Source organism: Acinonyx jubatus, chromosome C2 (genome assembly GCF_027475565.1).
Source record: "Acinonyx jubatus isolate Ajub_Pintada_27869175 chromosome C2, VMU_Ajub_asm_v1.0, whole genome shotgun sequence".
In the NCBI taxonomy this organism is placed as follows: domain Eukaryota; kingdom Metazoa; phylum Chordata; class Mammalia; order Carnivora; family Felidae; genus Acinonyx; species Acinonyx jubatus.
In genome coordinates this window covers 24188747-24209350 of record NC_069384.1, presented here as the reverse complement: position 1 = coordinate 24209350, position 20604 = coordinate 24188747, and the positions used below count along the sequence as shown (strand labels likewise).

The 20604-nt window shown below is 35.1% G+C and overlaps 1 pseudogene; it reads right to left on the bottom strand.

The window, feature by feature from the left end:
- Positions 1-11581: 11581 nt before the first annotated feature.
- LOC106973139 (heterogeneous nuclear ribonucleoprotein D-like) lies at positions 11582-20191 on the bottom strand (annotated as a pseudogene).
- Positions 20192-20604: the final 413 nt, after the last annotated feature.

The following is a 20604-nucleotide window of genomic DNA, read 5'->3' as shown; positions in this document are numbered from 1 at the left end:
ACACATTCCAAGTAGCATGCATATAGTAGCCAGTCTTAAAGAATTAGAGTCATATATGTACATACCAAAGCAAAGAAAATTTTATCTTTTATGAACAAAAGGCACTAGTGTCTATCAAGAGCTGTTCAAAAAACCTCATGAAAATTCATAATCACATTTTATTTTTCAGACTTTATGGTGTGGGAGCCAAAAGAGAGTGAATTTAATATATATGGCAAAGTTGTTAAATGTGTCTCCATTTACTCTAATGTTTGAAAACATTCACCATCGCCCTAATAACTATAATTGATGCTTGCTTTTTCACCCTTCTTTTTTCCCCTCAAGAATACATCTTTGGAAGAAAATCCAACAATAGTACAAACACTTGACTTGAATGCTTTTCTCCTTACATTTAGAGATTCCCTACTGGGATAGCAAATTAGAAATGAGAACATACATAATACATAGATCCTAGAGCATAATTCTGATAATACTGAAGAAATCACAAAACCAAAAACATATCCACTTAATTTTTGTTTAGCCATCCATAAGATCAGAAAATTCTGTCTTATGTTGACCTTAAAGTTTATTTTCATAATTTATTTTAATTTTTCCATCAAAATATTTCATTTATAAGTTATTTTTATGAATTATTTTTATAATTTTTATAATTCATAAAATTTTTTAAATGTTTATTTACTTTTGAAGGAGAGAGAGAGACAGAGTGCGAGTGGGGGAGGGGAAGAGAGAGAAGGAAACAGAATTTGAAGCAGACTCCAGGCTCTGAGCTGTCAGCACAGAGCCTGACGCTGGGCTCTAACCCCTGAACTGCGAGATCATGACCTGAGCCAAAGTCAGATGCTTAATGGACTGAGCCCTTATCTCATAATTAATAAATGGAAAACATGTTACTATTTAGAGGAAGAATGTGTATTCTGTGCTTGTGTTTTGCTTTTGTTTCACCTCCTGTGTTGAAACTTTTCAGTATTAAATTTAAAAATATCTTCCTCTATTAGTTTAGGATACTATATGCTCACAGCACTCAATTTGTAGATTTATCACTACCTACTTGATTTGTAGAAGGCACTTTTTAACATCACAAATATGATCCATAAAATAAATATGCTAGAATATATGTTCCTTTTTATTACAATAAAATTAAATTTTAAACAATAAAATATAGTTCGTTAACAATAATCCTTCATTTTTTTTAAATCATTTTACTTTTTGGTAAGAAATTGTCAATTCTTTCCCTTTTGCTTCTGGCAATGAAAAGATGTGCTTTGTTCATTCATGCTCTGCAATTTCCAGATAGGTATTTTTTAGGAGGTGGAGATTTCTGCTATTGCTGATAACCAGGCACTAACCACTGCGAGGAATAGAGCCCATGAGTGGAAAACAGTGAAAGCCTTAGATAGTTTCACAGAAAATATTGTTATCAAATGAAGAAAGCTATCCACATGTGATCAGCTGCCTAGGAACTTATTAGGGGGCAGAAAAGGAACAATTAAGGAAGGGGGCAGTCATGTCAATAAAAATGCCCTAAAGTCATAAGACCTAAGGACAGAGGAGAGTGTATATAAAGTATAATTTTCAAAAATTCTCACATAAACATGGAAACACACACACACACACACACACACACACACACACATTACTTAAAATAACTTAATTACTGCCTTTGAGTCTGACTCTGGCCCATACGTGTCTTTGGCAGAGCTGATATTTCAACTGTATATGCTTTGGTAATCTAGAAACTTGATAAAATAACATTGTTCCTTCCGTATAGACTAAAAATCTAGTAAAGTTTCAAATTAAATCTAGATGTAAGGGGATTATAAATCATACCCATGGTCTCACAGATTTGTATGAATTTAGAAATTGTGAATATTTGTTTTTAAAGTGTTGTAAGGCTTATCAAAACTGAAGATTAGGTTTGACTGCATTTTAAATTAAATTGAGTAATTGTTTTAGATTTGCAATTTTAAATTGAAATACTTGACAGCTTGTAAAATTACTATATTATCATGTTTAAGAGAATTGAATATACATTTACAAAATGAATGTTTGGTTGATTACATTGAAATTAGTTGTTTAAATGCTTGAGAAGGATGCGTTTGTCAGTTCCTGGCAGTGACAGCTTCAAGATTATTAAATTCATTACATTTAAAATATAATTTAAAATACTTACAGAAACATATTAATTATGCTCTTTTATAATTTAGGGTGTTTTTCTTGAGTTGATCCTTGAAACTGTTAAAACCAAAGATGATTAGTTTTGGTTTGTTTTAATATGTTTATTGAATAAACTAATATTAATGTAAACATCCAAACAAAGGCATGAGGTTTTTTATGAGAAGATAAAATGTTCTAAACTTTACTTTGGTGATGGTTGCACATATCTGCAAACGTTCCTTAAAACATTAATTGTAAATTTTAAGTGTGTAGAAATGTAGGCTGTTCTCACTTTCCCATTTAAAAATTTAATTTATTTTCGAAAACATTTAAATGCCATCTTGCTCATAAATTATTGCACATGTCTCATCATCCCTTAGAATAAATTATAATAATTATTAAAGTGCTTGAAAATCAAGAATTTGATTAAAAACTTTGATTGCTTTCTTAAATTCCTATAGCAACTTATACTTTTACCTTTAGTGTATTATAGTCCACATCTTACCGTATCCAGCTATACAAAGTATTTCATTTTTTTAAAACTATACTAATTCTATTCAAGGCATGATATCTCATTATCACTAATGTTTTAATATAGATTTACTGAGAACCAGTGGCGATAACATGTTTTTCTTTATATATGTCTGTATCAATCTAGGTCCAAGTGGGAAAGAGAAACCATGCAGTAATATGATCAGGAAAAATTTAATAAAGAGTTACTAACTATAACAAGGGATTAGAATAATGATTTAACTTGTACAAAGTAAAAATTCTAAATATGGGCATAGCAGATATAAGAAAAACCATTTCCCCTTGAGCAGAGATAGAACAACTAAGGAAGACTCTTCTCCCACCTCATTTCACTCCCAACACAGGGCTGAAATCCTGACTTTCTTAGAGAAGGGCTGATCAGGGCCAAAAAAAAAAAAAAAAAATCACTATGGTGCATTAAAATGCAACTTGCTGGCAATCTATCCTTAGGGTGCCACCAGGAGGTGTTTTGTGGCAGATGTAGGGCTACAAAGCTGCCCTAAAGAATTCTGAAAAAGGCTGTTGGCTGATGAGTGTTCCTGGTCACTGTGGACTGGAGGAATTAGGTACTAGAAATCTTGCAAGTGCTGGGGGTCCGAGTGCTGGGGATTCCTTGTGCCCTAGTGGAGCCTGAGAAGCAATCATACCAGAACCAGGAAGCAAATGTTTGTTCCTGTTATGTCACTCCAGCACTCACTACTGGCAAAGCTTTCATGGAGGAGGGAGAAAGAAAAATATTTAAAATGGCCCATATTCACAGAGCAGGCACAGAGGATGAATTTGGAGTTGGGAAGAAATAGATGCATAAACAGTACAATGTCTTTAATGTTTTTATATTTAGAATTGTACATTCATTTACATTAAAATGTTTCAATCAGAAGGTGACTTTTGGTACTTATTTTAAGATACGTTGTCACAGTTTTAGAAAATGATTAGAATTTGTAACTTATGTTTCTGTTTGGGTTGCATTTTGATTTACCATAGATTTTAATGTTTATGCAAGAAACTTATTCATGTTTTTCTCTGATTATACTATTGAAAATAAATGTTTTTAATGTTTATTCATTTGAGAGAGAGAGAGATACAGAGAGACAGAGCGTGAGTGGGGGAGGGGGAGAGAGAGAGGGAGACACAGAATCTGAAGCAGGCGCCAGGCTTTGACCTGTCAGCACAGAATCCAACGTGGGGCTTGAACTCACCAGTCATAAGATCATGACGTGGGCTGAAGTCAGACACTTAATTGACTGAGCCACGCAGGTGCCCTTTCTCTGATTTTACTATTAAAACACATTTCACCAGATTGAATAGTTTATACATTTATCTCTATTTTTATAACTGTGTTATTGTTATAGTTAAGAAAATAGAGATAAATATTTTCCAAAGGGATTAAAAATATTAAGTATAATTTGGAAATTATTTTATTATATCACATTGGGACATTTTATTGTTGGCATCTGTTGAGGACCTAAGACCAGCTGCATCGATGTGGGTTGTACTTTGTCCCATAAATCTTCCTGTTTTATATTTCCCTCAGGAAGAGAGATCCATCCAGTAGAATCTATAAAGAGTGATTCCAAGAATCACCTGAAGAAATGGATCTGAGGAGAAAAACTGTTGTGTAGTGTGAGTCTCCTTGCAAAAACAAAGCATTTTCTTCTTCATTTTTGAGCAGCTAAATTACTGCTTTAGACAGTCCTCAGCTGTCAGGCTTCTTCAGAAATTGCCTCAGCTTGACACAGCCATCTCACCCAGTGTCATGCTTCCTTTCCAGAAAGGACCAGGTGCAATAATTACAATGAGTTGGTGATAATTAGGGGTGAGATGTGGTCTAATGTTAGATCCCTTGCTGACTTGATACACTACTGAAGGGCAATTCCAGCCTCCTAATTCTCCAAAGGGACAATTGAGCCCATTTCTAAGACTGCATCACAGTTCAACGACTGTCTTTGCCCAATCTTGTTTATCTTCTCTTCCAAAATGTTAATTCTCAAATATTTCCAAAGCACTTACACTTGTGAGCACTGACTACCTTCTTTCTTTCTTTTGAAAACACACTTTACTCTTAATTAATTAATTAATTAATTTGAGCAAAAGAGAGAGAGAGGGTGCATGTGTGAGTGAGGCAGGGGCAGAGAGAGAGGACAAGAGAAAATCCCAAACAGGCTCCCTGTGCAGCACAAGATGGACCCCAGGGGCTAACTCCCGTGACCGTGAGATCATGACCTGAGCTGAAATCAAGAGTTGGAGGCTTAACCGACTGAGCCACCCAGGCACCACTGCATGCTAATTTCAATCTCAGGATTTGCTATGTAGACAATCTGTGTCTTTTTTTTTTTTAACATTTAATCTGTGTATTTTTTTTAACATTTTAATAGTTCATCATATTCTGGACTCTGAACCCATTTTTACAAATTGTACTTTAAAAATAACCATTTGATGAAGTCAACAGTTGTTTGTTAACACTGTAGTAGTCATTGAGCATTAACTGTAATAGCACATTAATACCTTATGCTCTTTTCCACCCATTAGTTTGAACCGGTTATATGATTATTCAATGATTCATAATTGCAGTCATGTTTTGTAACATGCTTGCATTTTTAAAAAGATGATTACATTTATGTCATTGCAATTCCATTTTAGATACTATCTTATAATTTGAGAATCTCTGCCTACATTTCCATGCATTTACTTTTCATTCCCATTTGCCAGGATCTGACATGGATATCTCATTTTACTCTGAGTTCCATCCCTTTCCCTACAATTTTAAGAAGTGTTTACCTCTGTGAAATTGTGTTATTTTCTTTATTCAAGTAAAATATGTTTATAGACATATAAAGCTAATAAATATAGAGAAAGAGAATCACATTTGCTGGTTGTCCAATGTTGATTTAAAAAATAAGCTAAAAATTTTCTAAATCCCCAAAGCGATAAATGTTAGGTAACATTTAATCAGGGTGTGGGGAGAACAGATAATCTTACAAAATGTTAGAGAACTACAAATCAACTGCTGGAGTAGACACTGCCATTGCAGAAATCATTATATGCCATTAGAGGGCAACTTGACAGATACAGTTTCTTTGGTATTTTAAAGATAAAATTGAAAGCAGTTTGACAATAGCATTTGCAGCAAAGACATTTCAACAACCACATTTAGGACATGTACAGAGCAGAGATGTCATTATGCCACTGGAAAGTACCTTGATGTGGGCATTTTCTGGCTGTCAAGATCAGATGGGCTATTTTAGGACTATCTGCATTTCTATTCACTGAAGATATACTCTGTGACTCTATTATGCAACAGGAATTGACAGCTGTCAGATATCTGATCAGAACTCCTTTGGCCAGACTATATCAAATACAAATTGGCCAAGGCAATTGACAGTACTATCTTTTCTAAACACTTGTTACCTTTTCCCCTTCTTAATAATATAACCAACATAAGTGAGTAAAAAAAGAATTTTAACTTTATGTTTGCTTTAACCATAACTGCTAACACACTTACAAAGGCATTGGTCAATTTAACCAATATTTCTTAAATGTAAGTCCCTTCCATTAAAATGTCTATCAGAGATTGAGAGTAAGAAATCTCAGGATCTATACATAACATACTCCACCAATAAAGAACAGGTTTTGGGACACCTGGGTGGCTCAGTTGGTTGGGCGTCCAACTTCGGCTCAGGTCATGGTCTCGTGGTTTGTGAGTTCGAGCCCCACGTCAGCCTCTGTGCTGACAGCTCAGAGCCTGGAGCCTGCTTCAGATTCTGTGTCACCACCTCTCTCTGCCCCTCCCATACTCATGCTCTGTCTCTCAATAATAAATAAACATTAAAAAAATTTAAAAAAGAACAGGTTTTGTTCATGAAGCCTTATGATTTTTTGTTTATTTGTTTGTTTCCTGGCAATTGGTTCTTTGAAACGTGGAATAGTCTATCACAAAATTTCTGCTACAGCAAAATCATGAATGTTATGTTATTTGAGAAAACATAACCAGAGGGAAAAATTTTTGGCTAAACATTTCATAGGTCAAAGATAAAGTTCCTTGAAGTTGTCAGGTCACCTTGAGCAACAGGTTTTCTTCTTGAGCTCTTTTTGCACTTGGAAAATGAGTTAAAATCAATGGACTGTAAGTTCTCTTTACACTAATCTTACTAATCTTAACTATATCTGAAAACATCCTTGACACCTTTTAAATCGGTGTCCAAGACTATGACTACAAAGAAAGGATACTGGTATTTTGAATGTTAGTCAAGCCAAACAGAAAAAGCAGTGAACCATCACAATCGATATTTTTTAACATGTTTTTGTTTGTTTGTTTTTTTGTAACATATTGATTTAGAATTCAATATAAAACCAATCCATTTATCAAAATTGAACTCCCATTTTTAGCTTGCAAAAACATTAAGAAATCAGAACCCCAGACTGTCCCGAATGAACAAGCTTTTACTCAACAAAGGAAACTATCAACAAAATGAAATGGCAGCCTACAGAACTGGAGAAAGTATTTTCAAACCATATATATGATAAGGGGTTAATATGAAAATATACAAGAAACTCATACAACTCAAGAGAAAAAAAGAAATAATTAAAAAATTATGTGAAGATTTCAATAGACATTTTTCCAAAGAAGATATACTGGAACCTGCTTCAGATTCTGTGTCTCCTTCTCTCTCTTCTCCACCACTCAGGCTCTGTCTCACTCTGTGCCTCAAAAATAAATAAATGTAAAAAAAATAACTATGAAATGACCAACAATTCTACTTATGGGTATATATCTGAAAGAAATGAAATCACTATCTAAAAGAGGTACCTGTATTATCATGTTCATTGCAGCATTATTCACAATAGCCAAGGTGTGGAAACAACCTAAGTCTCAATCAATGGATGAATACATAAAGAAAATGTGGTATACATACGTATATGTATTTATATATATATATACACATATATATACACACACACACACATATATGTATGTATGTATATATGTATGTATACACACAAACTGGAATATTATTTCAGACAAAAAAAAAAAAGAAATTTTGTCATTTGTGACACAATGGAAATGCTTGAAAGGCATTCTGCTAAGCCAGGCAGAGGAAGACAAATACAATATGATCTCACTTATATGTGAAATCTCAACAAACCAAACTCATAGAAACAAAGTAGAATGCTGGTTGCCACGGGCTGGGGAGTGGGAAAAATAGAGAAAAGTTTGTAAAAGGCTACAGACATTCAGTTATAAAAGAAAATAAGGTCTGAGGAACTAATGTATAACATGGTTACTACAGATGATAACGCTGAATTGTACAACTGGAATTTGCTAAGAGAGTAGAAATTAAATGTTCTCACAAAGAAAGAGTAAATCTATAAAGTGATGGATGCTTTAGCTCGATGGAGAATCAATCCTTCCACAATATATACGTACATCATCTTATCACATTGTACACTCTAAACATATTATAATTTTGTCAACTACACCTCAACAAAGCTGAAAAAAAAAGGAAATCAGAGCCTCAGAAATATAGAATTTGGAAGGGTCTCTTCTCACAAAGACTTCTGGGAACAGTTGTAGTTTGTGTTTAAATGTTTAAATATCAAACTGATATCTTTGTACGTTCACAGCCCCAAAGGGATAGGGCTTGGCACACGGGAAAAGCAATGTTGTAACATGAAATTTCACAATAAAAATTTTACATCGCTGTGCTAGAAAATAATGTTTTGACTTAGTAATACTTTGTGTCAGCAATGAGCATCAGAATCTCCTGGATAATTATTTCAAAATAAATATACCTGTGGCCTTCTTTCCAAAGATTCTAATTTAGTTTTTCTGTTTCTGTAGCAAATTAGGAGCTACTCCACCAATCTTGGACTAGCTCTTCCAATACAAAGATGCTAGGCTATAAATGGATAATCTTTCCCTTAATGTAAATTATCTGATTATTACCTACACTGAACATTTTTCTATGAGCTAATCATTTGAAGTTATTAGGACATTTCTGCCTTTGCCTATTTCTCTCTCCTCCTTCTCCTTAAATATGTATCCCAGTTATTGTTTTTTTTTTTCTTTTTCTGAAGCTTTCCCATAGTCTTTGAAAGGTAGCCTGCTTCCTCATTGTGTTCCAAAACAAAATACATCACTAACACTTCTATTATAGCACTTAACACATTATGTGGCAATGATTTGTTTATAGTATGTCTCACCCACTAGATTATCAGTCTCCAGGGCAGTAATCAAGTTTGTAAGCATATTACTAAGCAGTATCAATAGAGATTGCTTTATAAAATTGGTTAAAATAAACATTGGCGATGACATCCCAGCTGCAATAAGATCGCAGCAATTCAATGTCATGGCACCGTGATTTTTAGATAATACTGGTTTCACTTCCTTGTGTTGGTTTTTGGCAGCAATAGCACTTGAAGGGCAATTTTGGGAAAACTCAGCTAATATTCTTGGCAGATATTTAACCTTATGAAAAGAAATCACTTACCCAGGACTTCAGTATTTTCATTTCAGTGACATTTAAAATGGTAATGACTCCATTTTCTTTTCAGATTTTTAAAATATGTTTTCGTTCAAAATTCAACCCATTCAGTGAATTAATCAACGAGCACAAAATCAGAATATAAAGGAATTGAAAAAGCAGACTTTTTTTCAATGAGGCCCTTGTATCTGATACATTCTATATTCTATATTGACTATAACAACATGTAAAACATACTAATTGATATTCAATAAACTAATCACTTCTAGGACACTGTGAATATTTAGCTTTATTTCTCTATGCATATAAGATAATTTAGATAATTTCAGGATATATTTGTACCTTTACTCATCCCAGAAAAATTATTTAAAAATATATTTTCTTTATAGATTTTGGTATCGATTAATAATAGCTTTTAAATCTTATCTCATTTTTGTATGATTATGATACTAAAAAAAATTATAGGAAGGCAGTGAAAACAAAATGTAAACAGAATTAATCTCTAAGGTATCTGCAGTCACTTTTTGTTTGTTTGAAGTCAATAGGATTCACTGCCCTAAAAACACTGTACCTACAGACTTTGACAACATAACTTAAAATGAAAATCTCCCTTGTCTTCCTTAAGGTTGCATGTTGAAAGAATAAACAGTCCCCTGCAATAGCCAACATTGGTACCCGGTCTAAGTTTAAAGTCAAATAGCTAAACAGGACCAAAACAGGGCCAAGTGCATTGTAACTTAATAGTCAGCAAGTACAAACATCATTGAACAAAGAAAGTTGCAGGCACCAAATAAAACGAAGGTCCTCATCAGCATAAAAAGATTTACATTCGGTTGAAGGTGAGGTCAACACTCTGCCTGTGAATATGTATGCCAATCTTAGAAGCTAATGTGGAACCACAGAAACAAAAATTAAAAACCTTAAGTCTAACAACTACATGGAATGTAAGATTCAAAGCTTGAATTCACCCAGGAAATTCCCCAAAATCTAGAGTTAAAACTGCTTTTTGATGCACCAGGAAGATCTTTTGTAATGACTTGGTCACTTAGATTTGTGTTAACATACATAAAATTTAAAGTATACTTTTCTCCACTGCTCCTACTATGTCTGAATGTGGTTATGCTTAACTACTCAGCTCATGCAATAAGCCATTAAAAATGATGAAATCTGCTACCGTGACTTTTTCTGAGAACTCACACCATGTTAACGGTTAACACTTAATATAGCTTCCTAAGAATGCCCCAAGAGAAAACATTTTGTTCAGTTTGGTGTTTGCTGTGACATAATACTAACAGAATATAATTTCCTCAGCCACTACTTCAAATATCTGAATCTAACTTTTGTTCAATTTTGTTTTTTACATAGAATGTTTTTATTTACAAGATTTTAGACTTTTTAAAAATTTATGTATTTAATTCCAGTTAGTTAACATACAGTGTTGTCTTGGCCTCAGGAGTAGAACCCCGAAGAATCTCTTACATATGACACCTAGTGTTCATCCTGAAAATTGCTCTCCTTAATACCCATCACCCACTTAACCCATCCCCCCACCCACCTCCCTTCCAGCAACCCTCAGTTTGTTTTCTGTATTTAAGAGTCTTTTATGGTTTGTCTCCCTCTCTGTTTTTATCTTATTTTTTCTTCCTCTTCCCTTCCCCTATGTTCATCTGTTAAGTTTCTCAAATTCCACATATGAGTGAAATCATATGATATCTGTCTTTCCCTGACTTACAACTTTTGCTCAAATTTTAACAATCTCATATCTGTATGCCAAAATCCTTGTTAAAATGTAGCTCCAATACACAGTTTAACAGTGCTTTTTCCATGGGTATATCTGGACATTTTTATCAACAGAATAATTAAAGTCATGGTATTATGATTAGCCAAAGGTCTTTCTAGCAGAGCACTGATGAAGTCTGATTTAGCATATCATAACAAATGGCTTTCCAGAGACAGGAACAAAACACAATGATTTTTGTTCATGAAAGAGCTAACACCATATGCTAAAATGTCAAAATATAATCCAGAAAATTCAGGGTCTGTTAGAAGGCTTCCACTAATGACAACACTATGACAGGGTCTCCAGATATACAGAGAAGGAACATTCAAGATGTGGTGGAAACCTCAGTTAACAGGGAAACAAAGCCTTGGAGCACAGAATACATCTAACAAAAATGGGGAACAGGGTGACATTGGCTATTCCTAAAGGACCACGGTTTCTCTGTATGGACCCAAACTCCTTACAAAATAAAATGTGCCTTAATTATTGCTTATTTAAAATTATACTTTTACAGAGCTATTTAGTACCTGACACAGAGAAACAATCACATAGGGAAGCATTTGTTGGAGGTTTAACATGAAATCACACAAATAAAATTTGTATAAACAGAAATCCACATCGAGTCATGACACACAAAAGACAAAGTAAATACACAGAAAACTAATTGGCAGCTATCAGCAGTTGGACACAGTTGTGTCAGTTGTGTCTTGTACATGAGAAGTCTTTTACAAAATAATCATTTTAGATCAACAGAAGGCCAGTCTTCACTGTCATCCTGCAAGATGGGTTACTTGAGCAAGCTCCTCTTGTTTTCTCCAACATCCTCCTTTAGTATGGCTGGTAATTGTTTTGGTGATCGCCACCCCCTCCAGACGCCTTGCCCTAAGTGTCTGTTGGCCACTGTAGTCTGCATATCCCTGTCCATATCCATAGTTCCCATAGTTATACCCAATATAATCATAGTGGCCCTAGCCACAATAGTTATGATTACCACCATAACCACTACTGTAATTTCCATGTCTTTGATCATAATAGTTATTAAATCCTTGGTTCCAGTGTTGGTGCTGACTGCAACCATGACAAGGCTTCTAGCACCACCTTGACCACTAGCTGCAGCCCCTCTTCCTCCTTCTTATTGTTGCTGTTGCTGCTATATACCTCTTTGGGTTGTGCAATTGATTTCACACTTCCCAGAATCAAATCGATGATATCTGCTTTCTAACAATTTCTTCACTGGCTCTTTGTCAGTACATGTGATAAAACAAAATCCTCTTCTTTCATTTGTTTTTGTAGCTGTGGGAACATCAATATTTTCAATCTCTCTAAAGTCTCTGAAACATTTTTAAATTTGTTCTTCAGAAGTATCTGAGCTCAATCCACCCACAGAAACCTTTTTAGGGGGGGTTCTTTTTCTTTTAAATCTTTAGCCTTGGGGCACTTAGGTGATTCAGTCGATGAAACGACTGACCCTTGATTTCAGCTCAGGTCATGATCTCATGGTTCCTGGGATCTGGCCCTACGTTGGGCTCTGTGCTGATAGTGCGGAGCCTGCTTGGGATTCTCTCTCTCCCTCTCTTTCTGTTCTCCCCTACTCTTGTGCACATGCTCTCTTTCTCTTTTTCTTTCTCAAAATAAATAAATAAACATTTTCCAAAAGGTTTTAGACCTTTTGGGATCTATCAATTTGCCATCCAGTTTGTGTTCTTTCAGTGCCAAAACTTTATCAACACTAGTAGCGTCTTTGAAAAGCACAAATCCAAATCCTCTTGATCTTCCAGTCACTGGGTCTGTTTTAACTGTGCAGTCTACAACTTCCCCAAATTGAGACAAATATTCAGTCAGGTCTTTCTTGCCTGTGTCGCAGTAAACATTTTACTGTCATTCTGCTGGCGTTGATCTTGCATCCCTCTGCAAATTCCTCTATACTGATGTATTCATTCATGTCCTCGTGGTGGCTGAGTTGTCCACTGCGGGTGCTGGCCACGTGGTCCAGGTCAGGCTGCAACAGCAGCAGCGGAGCCTTGTATGGAGCTGGGTTTAAAATGGCGGTGAAACTACGGACATACCACCCTGAACGCGCCCGAACTCGTCTAAAATGGCGGTGAAAGAGTCGTAGCTACTTTTATGAAAGATTATTTTCATTGTTTTATAAAAAAGAAACAGGTTGAGTAATGAATACATTAAGATAACTTTTGACAATCTAATAGATTGAAAGTGGTGACTGGATTTAAGGGGACTGTAGTATCTTGGTTGGGCTTATTTTTCCATTTTAGGATGACTCCCAAACTTCAATATTATGTCCAAATCCGAAGCCTCCTGGATAACGTACATCTTAATGAGGGAGGAGAACATTGACTTACACCCTACCTAGCACATTTGTCTTCTAAAAATAAAATATTTTAAACATTTTTATCTTTCTTCCTGACCTCTCCTTCTGAATCTCCTGCCACATCTTTTCATTGGCTATTCATCAATCATCTCTGGAGTTTTTAATTAACCTGGTTCAAGTAACTGTCCCATACTTCCCATAATACTGCACTGAGCACTCCGCAAACTACAAGGTATCAACACTTTCAAGCAGAAGAAATGAAGCAAAACAGGTCATTTTCCCCAGCTAATGTTTTTCTTCTAGCATGTTCTTTGGGATTTTTAGTTTATCTATCTCTAGATAACTGCAGTGTAATGCCCCAAAATATATAATTCATACTTCTAGAGACTAACATACAGTAGATTGATAAATGTTTAACAATAAGCTCGGTAAACAACAACAAGAAAAAACCCTGATTGTAACATTTGCCCATTTCTATGGTCTGATTATGCATCCTTGTTAGACGACTTTTGAACTACCAATGTGATATTATGTTATTGAATGTAAAGTTAGAAGAAATGTGTTGTAGTACACTATTATGTATTTCCCCCATATAGATTAAATAGACAAAATAACCTCAAGACCATACATGATAGTAAAATACAGTAAAATAATTAGGATGCAGTTTTCAGCCTTTATTACCTTTTAAAAATAATTCAAGTAAGTTTATATAGCTTAACTTTCAAGGACAGCTGTATTTAATAACCAACTTGTAAAAACAGCTTTCATTATCCAGCACATGCTGGATCTAGCATACCACTGGTAGTAGATGTTTTTCATACCTTTTGCTAGTTTTCATTAAGTATCTGAAATGAACAGGTTATCACTTGGTTTTAGTGATTGAGCATTTTGAACAAAATGAAAATTGATTTAAACATTTACTACCTTCCTTTAAATTGACAAAAGAAAAAGCAGTGTCTAGAAAGGAAAAAAAAGCTGTGCCTAACAGACCTAGAAAATTTCTTGGCCCTTCCTCTATAGTGTCTATTTCATTTATGTTATTTTCATGTAAATATATTCATGAATTCCTTTTTAAAAATGTGAAACTGTATGAAATGAAAAGATAATGAAAGCAAGGGATTGCACTGTTAATTTATCTAGTAATTTCAGCTTGGATTAAACTTTTCTTGACAGTTGCCTCTCACTTGTTTTATTTGTGGAAATGAAGAGGACAAAAGTCAGGTGCCTTTCTTGGAGATGTGTACACATTGCTGAGTTCAATACAAAAGACACAGTGATAAAAGTGCTCGAAGTTTTAAAACCTTGAAGTGGAATGATATTTCTTGATTCATTTAAGATTACATTCTAAGATTCATTGTACAATTCACTCTAAGATTACACTATAGACAGGCTGCTGCTTTTTTGGGAAATTTGCTATGAACCATTATATTCCACTATGGCTCATTCTTTTGGCCCTCTCTGGATAGATTAGCAATGGACACCTTTCCAAGTTGGCTCATTGTCGTATGTTTCCCTAAATTTGCAACTGGGACCAATTAGCCAGTTCACAAGGCTGGAATTATAACACATAACCTCAATATCAATACAGATAGACAGATTTGTCATGGGGTCTAGAGAAGCAAAGGCATTTCTAGAAGGGGAAATAAATAGATAAATAGGGAAACAGGGAGAAAAGAGAAAGGCCAAGAGCTTTACAATGCTTGATTTCAGTTTCTTCCTAAATTTCCATGCATTTCTGCTTTGGGCTTCTATGAGGCATATTTAAGTTAGTTCTGTTATATATTTGAAAAGCACTGAATAACATATAAGGTTTAAGAGTATCTGTATTTCTGGCTCTGTTCATGTCAAAATGAACTACAGTGTCATTGATCTCTGCAGAAATGCACCGGTATGCATTTCATCCTGGTTCACCAATCCAGGTACAAGAATTTTAAAACAAGGAAAGAAACACAATACACTTTTAAATACATAGATTAGATGTGTTCTGGAAAGCAGGAAGAAAGTAACAAGGGAGTACCCTGTGTGTACCCCAGAAATAACGAATTCCCTGATCTCAGGATTACTCTTTGTGTTTTCCAGGCAGTATTTAGCCAGTGAGTCAGTTAATTAACATTTATCAATTACGAGCTGACAGGTAATACAGAGGGGTCAGAATGCAGAACATCATGTCTTCCCTGTACACAATCGGTTAAGTCTTGGGAAACAGTTACAAACACATGGACAAAGAGTTTGTAATAATAATAAACATAGCTCTTGACTCTTATTCTCTGTGGGTCATGCTATTCTTTTTCATCTTCAAATCCATTATTCTTCTCTATTTAAGGTATCTGTGCATTAAGACTAATACCCCTGAGGAGATAAAAGCCAAATGCAAAAGCAGATTTGATCACAAGTTACGCAGATGGTGGTGATTTGATTAGGAATTTGAGCACTGGGCTGTCATCTGCAATCTCTGTAGGACTTGACTTTTTTCCTCTCCTGTTGTGTCATTGGACCACTTGTGGTGAATGATAGTTCAAAAAAATACAGTTTGGTCAATATTGTAGTGATATACAACTCCCGATTTTTAAAATTCAATTTTCATTTTTCTTGTCTTCTCAAAAAAATTATCAGTCACTTTTTCTTTCTAGCTTCCATCACAGTATAATTCTTATATATAATAATTTACAATTATCTAACATGCTGCCATCTGCCATTGTGGAAGAAAACTCTTTAATGCTTATCTGCTGAGAGTTATGAAATTATACTGATGATAATGTCTACATCAATCCATTATCTGTAGGTATTCTCTATAAGTGAGAAAGTGAAAATAAATTAACAGGAACAAAATGGTATATTGCACCTTTCAGACATGAGATTTCCATAAAGAAATGGGTTAAAGTCATAAGAACTTAGTAAGTGAAATGGCAATATAGAACATTCTTATTTTCATACAATTACTTACTGAATCCTTAACCTGACTTAAAAAAATATATAGGCATATATTTGAGAAAGCATATTTGTAATTGATTCTACAATCTAGAAAATAATTTGCAGATACTATAATTTATATGGAACTGATAAATTATAGCAAAAATTTTAAAAATTTATAATGGGTAAATATATGATAATGTTCAATTTTCTTATATATCCACAGCTTAATTATTTTAATAATTTAAAAATAAGGATTTCACTGTTAAAATCTGCAAACTGGCTCTTGCCTTCAATCTAAGATCATGACCTTAACTATACTTTTGGAACATATTCTTGGTCATATGCCTATCTGTGTTTCAAGGTGGTGTCTTCTAAAAGTAATGTGGCCTCTTAGTTTCAGGAATAGTGCTTCTTATGTTCATAAAATATCTTAGCATCCTACAAAGATGTTGCATTCATAATCACTACGGCGCACAGGAATGCTAAGCACCTTCACCATCCTTGATGTGCTATCAAAATGAACCAATGATTATTGAAAAATGATTATTTCCTTCAAGATACCACCCTATTCAATTTGATAACTTATATTCTCATTGGTTCTTACAGAAGTTTTAGCAGCATTACCTTTATGCAAATCATTTCTCACCATTTCTAAAGGGCCAGAGCTCTCTGCGTCGCCTTTAACCATTCCAATGGGTCCTGTAACATCACTGCTAATTTTGAATGCTTTGCCTTTCTTTAGTGAGAAAGAACATCTTATGAAATGCAGAGTCCAAAAGTGGTTGTATTAGCTATGTATTGCAGCATAATAATATTGCCGTAAATTTGGAAGCTTAAAATAACACCTATATATTGTCTCACTCTTTCTGCAAGTCAAGAGTCTTGTCTTTGGTTAGCTGGATACTCTGCTTTAGGGTCTTAAACGGGCAATCAAGGTGATGGTTAAGGCTGCAGTTTGCAGCCTCTTACGAGGTCTGACTGGGGAGAAACCTACTTCCAAACACACGTGGTTGTTAACAGAATTCACTTCTTTTCAGGCTACTGGACTGAGATCTGATTTTTCTTGCTGATTTCCGGCTACCCTCAGCTCTTTGACTTTCGATCTGAACATAGAAGCTTGCTTCTCCCAGGCCAGCAAGGAAGAGTTTCTTCCCAATATGGGTGTTGCAGTTTTATCAACATAATCATGTATATGTGATCACATATACCCTATCAACTTTGCCATATTCTATCAGATTAAAGCAAGTCACAGGTCTGCCACACTCAAGGGGAAGTCATAGCATAAAGATGTGAATACCAGGAGGTAAGAATCATAGAGTTTACCTGTGTCTCACAAAGAGTTTACCTGTGTCTCACAAAGAACCTCATTCTCAAAAAGCTAGCTGAAAATCTACTATTTGGCCATATCACCTTCTCCTCAAGTTTGTCAACCTCTTAGGTTGTTGGCTGGGTTCATTGTGAGAAGATTGCATTGCCTGAAAGTTCACACAGCTAACCTCTGGAACATCTTGTAACATGGGATAATTCCTGTGAGGATATTGTTCTACAAATGTATTTATTTTTATTCTCATTACTTTACAGTGGACAGATATCAGAACCTATCTGTGGTGACAGAATCAAACTATATTCAACATGTCTTCCTGATCAGATATTACTTCAGTGACTTACACTTTTCAGTTAAAATGGCTTTTTTTTTTCATTTGGGGAACAGATGTGAACCATCTGTTTTTAATCAAAAATCCATATTAAATTACACCTTTAATTCTAGTGATAAGTAGGGAAACATCTTAAATGCAATTTGACTTGTGTATATGATTTCTTCATTAGATTTACCTCCTTTGAAATATGTCAAAACCTCATTATCTTGAATGCCGATGATGTGATGAAGAGATTAAGATTCTGCACACTGTATAAACTATGCAGAGCTATAGGAGCAAATCTGAATTACAAAAGCATGTGTTGAGAGGATCATTAAGTAATTTGGTCCATTTAACATTATATGCCCATGAGACTATTCCATACTTTGATACTTTTATATCTTGAAGCAAGAATAGATTTAAAACAACTTTTGAAATTATTATTCGTTTATCTTACTTTTGCCTATGTATCTCCTTCAAAAGTCATGGGTAAAAAAAAATCAGAAATCTTTAGGTATCTAATCCACATAATCTTCAAACAAAGATTTACCTTTGTTACCTTTGTTAAAGATTACCTTTAAAAGGTAAAGGAAATGCTTTTGTATGATGTGAAGAGTTTTATATTCTCTTCTATTTTTATGGGCAAAGTCACGGCCATGGAGGGAGAGCTTACCCTAAATGATTGAAAGCTTTTCCACCAAAGAGGTAATTTACCTTCTAATATCAGACACTCTAGACTATTACAGGCTCTTATCACAAAAATGTCTTCATCATTTAGGACGTAATGGAGGGAGATTCCTCTCCCCACTCATTGGATACAATGTCAGTACAGCTCTGTACTACTACAATTCCGGAGACACAAGTGAGAGAAAAAAACAAAGAGAAAGAAGATTAATGCAGCTGCGACAATTTCCCTTTTGGCAGTTTATGGTTCCGTCTGGGGAAAACACTGTTGTTTTTTTGATGCTACCTGTATAGTCTTGCTTTTCAGACATATTCACAGTCCGTTTCACAGCCCTGACTTGGCCCCAGAAACTCATATCTTTCCAAATCAGAGGCAAAAAGTCTTAGCAAGACTTTATCCATAATAGATGCAAACTTAAATTCTACCAAAATCACATATATTTTTCTTTTGCTTTCATTTAAAAAAATCATGTTAACAACATAGTGTATTCCAAAACATTCAAAGCACTGATTTTAGATAAAAACGTAAGTTGAAAGAGATGATCTTTAGGACTGGAGCAGTAAATGTTGTAATAGTTTCAGATATGTAGTTAGGCTAGAACCAGCTGAATGTGTGCAGGATCATCAGGCTTCAGGGGAAGCACCAAAAGAAAGTCTGCATGGGATGTGTGGCTCAACCAGGCAGGCAGACACTGGATTGATTTCTCTTACAGGCCAGAAAATCAGGAGAGACAACTCTGTGTAATGCCAAAGCCCAAGGAGCAGACAGGCAGAAAGACCTCACAAGTTAGTTATGATGAGTGAGTGATTAAGAGTGGTGTCAGTTATGAAACTGTTGCTCTTAATGCTGCCAAATGCTGAGAAAAGTTGTCAGACAATGAGCCCACAGGCATAGAGAGACATCAGACTTCCAAAAGCCTCCTTACTAAATAGATAAAGGCTATTAAAACCGTGCCAAATCTGACTTGTGCTCCTACCTGGTACAGAGAGGAGGGCTGGGGACAGCTTAATGGAGAGTTGGAAAACACACAACTCACTGGAAGATAAGAAATAACCATGCACGTGGCAGGAAAAAAAAACACAGAAGATAATAGTAATAAGATAAGATAAGATGATAAGATAAAATAAAATAAAATAAATTAAATTAAAATAAAATAAAAAACAGTGTGAATTGCATGTTTATTGAGTAGAAACTACATGGCAGGGCTCCCTCTAACATTGGAGATGCATCCAAGTCCTGGCTTCTCACACTCAGGTGGAAGATCACAGACCATCAACAAAACAACTAAGTCAGTTATGCTTTTCAGAAGAGAGTGCATTTCAGAAGACAATTGAAGTAGACAAAGAAAATAGCCAGATGATTTGCATTTGTGGGGCTTAGGGATAGGATTGGATTTTCAACAGAGCTGTAGGCGTGGCCTCCTTGATAAGGTAACACAGAGCAAGCAAAGTGGCCAGGTTTCTGGAAATACAGTGGAACAGGCCAAGGGAGCAGCACTTGGCAAATGTCCTGAGAGCAGAACATGCCTGGGGAGGGAGCGGTGGCAACAGAGGCTCTGCTCTGAGATCCCACCTGGTGCATGCCAGAACAGCAAGAGCCCAGTGTGGCTGGTGGAGAATGAGTGAACTGGGGAGTCACAGGGATGGGGTCAGAGATATAAGAGAATCGAGTACAGATCATCGTGGCCCTCTTAAGCCATTGTTAGAACTGAGAGTTTGTTGTCTGAGAAATGAGAAAACATCGAAGTGCTTGAGAAGAAAAGTGAAATGATATGACATATGTTTAAGTCTCACGCCAGCTGCTATATTGGATGATTTTTTTTTCTTTTCAGAGCCTCCTAAACTTTCTGTATTGTTCTATATTGTGTTTAATTATAATTAAAATTAAGCTTTCATTCCTTTTTTTTCCCCTTACGGCTAGTGCCAAGAACTGGAACAAAAACTTCACCATTTTTGGGGACTCTAATAGAAAGTGTGGAAATAGTAAGACATTATCATTATAAAGTAACAGCAGCACTTACAAAAAGATAGGGCTACGGTAGTGGTCAAGTAAATGTTATATAAGTTTGGAACTGTATATATATCAATGTATTT